At 35.9% G+C, this 2,226-nt stretch overlaps 1 pseudogene; it reads right to left on the bottom strand.

The window, feature by feature from the left end:
* Positions 1-913: 913 nt before the first annotated feature.
* Positions 914-1,853, bottom strand: LOC147828857 (olfactory receptor 8K3-like; annotated as a pseudogene).
* Positions 1,854-2,226: the final 373 nt, after the last annotated feature.

Here is a 2,226-nt window from a genome sequence, read left to right as displayed (position 1 = left end):
CCAAGCCAGTATAGAGAAATACTAACAAAAACAAATCTAAACACAAAGCCCTGTAAGCTTCTATTGAACTATTCAAAACATAGTTTTCTTTTTTGTTGAAAATGTTTTTTTACATTACATAGGCTGCTCTGTGATTCCCAATCCTCTGACCTCACCCAACTCAGTTACACAGTAGCAGGAATGACAGGCATACCATAACCTCTAAATTTGAGATGCACCTTACTGAGTATATGCTTTCATTTACATATGCACTGAAATAGATAACAATTGTATGCTACACTGAAGCTATTGATGAATAAACAAATACATTGAGTTAATCGACCCTATTGCTCTCCTACAATCAAGTAAGGGGAGTGTTGAGAAAAGAGGAGACCAAAATCCCTAGGAGGAGCAGAAACATTGCAGCTCATTCATAGCAAAGATTCACTGAAACTATCATGTTACATGGTGCTGTATGAAATAGTGTAAATTTTGATTTTATCAAAACCCACAGAATAGGATGAAGCTTAAAACAGAAAAATTGGGATTAAAAAACCAGAAACTCAAACATTAAGACAAACATTGTATAAAAAGTTTCAAATAGTTAAGAATACCATAAAGAATATTTTAAAACTTTACTATTCTTCTTTATTCACGGACATCATAACTCTATTATGTGATCTTGTCATATATAGACCTCTATTGTCCCAGAGAATTTTCTTAAGTATGAGGTTAAAGATTCATCCATTCCTTGAAAGGAGGCTGTCTTTTAGTATTTATTTAGTCTTGTACTTAAATCATTTAGATGTTTAACTAGTACAAAGGTGAAATTTTAAATACATATTGAGCTCCTTTATGCTTGCCATACGTTGGAGAGAAACAATGCAGATTTCCATACACGTCTTATTTTAGGGACTTCAAGTGTATCTATCCCTTAAGAAAAGACACCAAACAGCTTTTTCTGTGTGTTTTGTATGGCATATTTTACATCTTTGTTCCTCAAGCTGTAGATCAAAAGATTCAACATTGGAATGATTAAGGTATAAAATATGGAAGAAAATTTGTCAGTGTTACTAGAATGACTGGGCTTGGGCTGCATGTACATAAATATCAGCATCCCATAGAACATGGTGACCATGGTCAGGTGGGACCCATAAGTGCAGAAGGCCTTCTGCCTGCTCTCTGCACACTTCATCCCAAGAATGGCTCTGAAGATGAATAATCAGGGCATGAGAACCACCAAGAGAGAGGAAATCAAATCAAAAGCTGCAAATATCATGATTATAAATTCAACTTCATGAGTATTTGAGCAGAGCAATGAAATCAAGGGGATGAAATCACAGTAGAAATGATAAATGACATTGTACCCACAGAAAGCCAAAGTGAAGATTTTTGCAAAAATGAGCAGAGACAGAAAGGTGCAGTAGAGATAGGGAGTCACCACTAGTACCCAACATACCCTGGGTGACATGACCACAGTGTAGAGGAGTGGGCTACAAATGGTGACATAGTGGTCAAAGGACATCCCAGAGAAAATAAAAAGTTCACTACCAATAAACACAAGAACAAAAGTTAGCTGTGTGGCAGAGGAATGATATGAGATTGTATTTTGATCCACCAAAAAATTCACCAGCATTTTGGGACCCATGGCTGTAGAATAGCCAAGATCAGTGAGAGCAGTTGTCTGAGGAAAAAGTACATGGGAGTTTCCAGCCTGGGGTCCACCTGGGTGAGGATGATCATGCCAAGGTTGTCAGCAGGGAGGTCAGGTAGACAATGAGGAACAGGAGGGACAGTGGAGCCTGCAGCTCTGGGCTATCTGTGATGCCCAGCACAATGAACTCGATCACTATCGTGAGGTTGCATTTTTCCATCTGGATTTATCAGGAACTGTATTCTGGATAGAAAAGATTTCAAATATTATCACTTGGGGAACATCTATTTTGTAAAACTTGTGTATGCAAGATACATTCAAACTTTCCAATTCGCATTATTTGAAAGTAAAATTTATTTTACTTTCAATATTTTATTTTACCCGAAAATGTAAGTAAATTTAAATGAATGTAGAGGTAGGTCTCTCATTTTCAAGTAGGACAATTTTACTCTGAAAAGAATATGGTTTAATATCTAGATATAATTTTGTGATTAAAATTGGAAGTAATCCTTGTGTTCAGTGATTGAAATGTATTTATTATGCTGATATCTATAAATATTCAACTTAGAACAAAATGTAGCCCAAAATATCAT

The sequence above is a fragment of the Heterocephalus glaber genome, unplaced genomic scaffold (assembly GCF_053883595.1).
Source record: "Heterocephalus glaber isolate CG9 unplaced genomic scaffold, H.glaber_assembly_v1.0 deba00000896, whole genome shotgun sequence".
NCBI lineage: Eukaryota > Metazoa > Chordata > Mammalia > Rodentia > Bathyergidae > Heterocephalus > Heterocephalus glaber.
The sequence above is the reverse complement of the archived record's forward strand: the minus strand, read 5'-3'. Positions and strand labels throughout refer to the sequence as shown.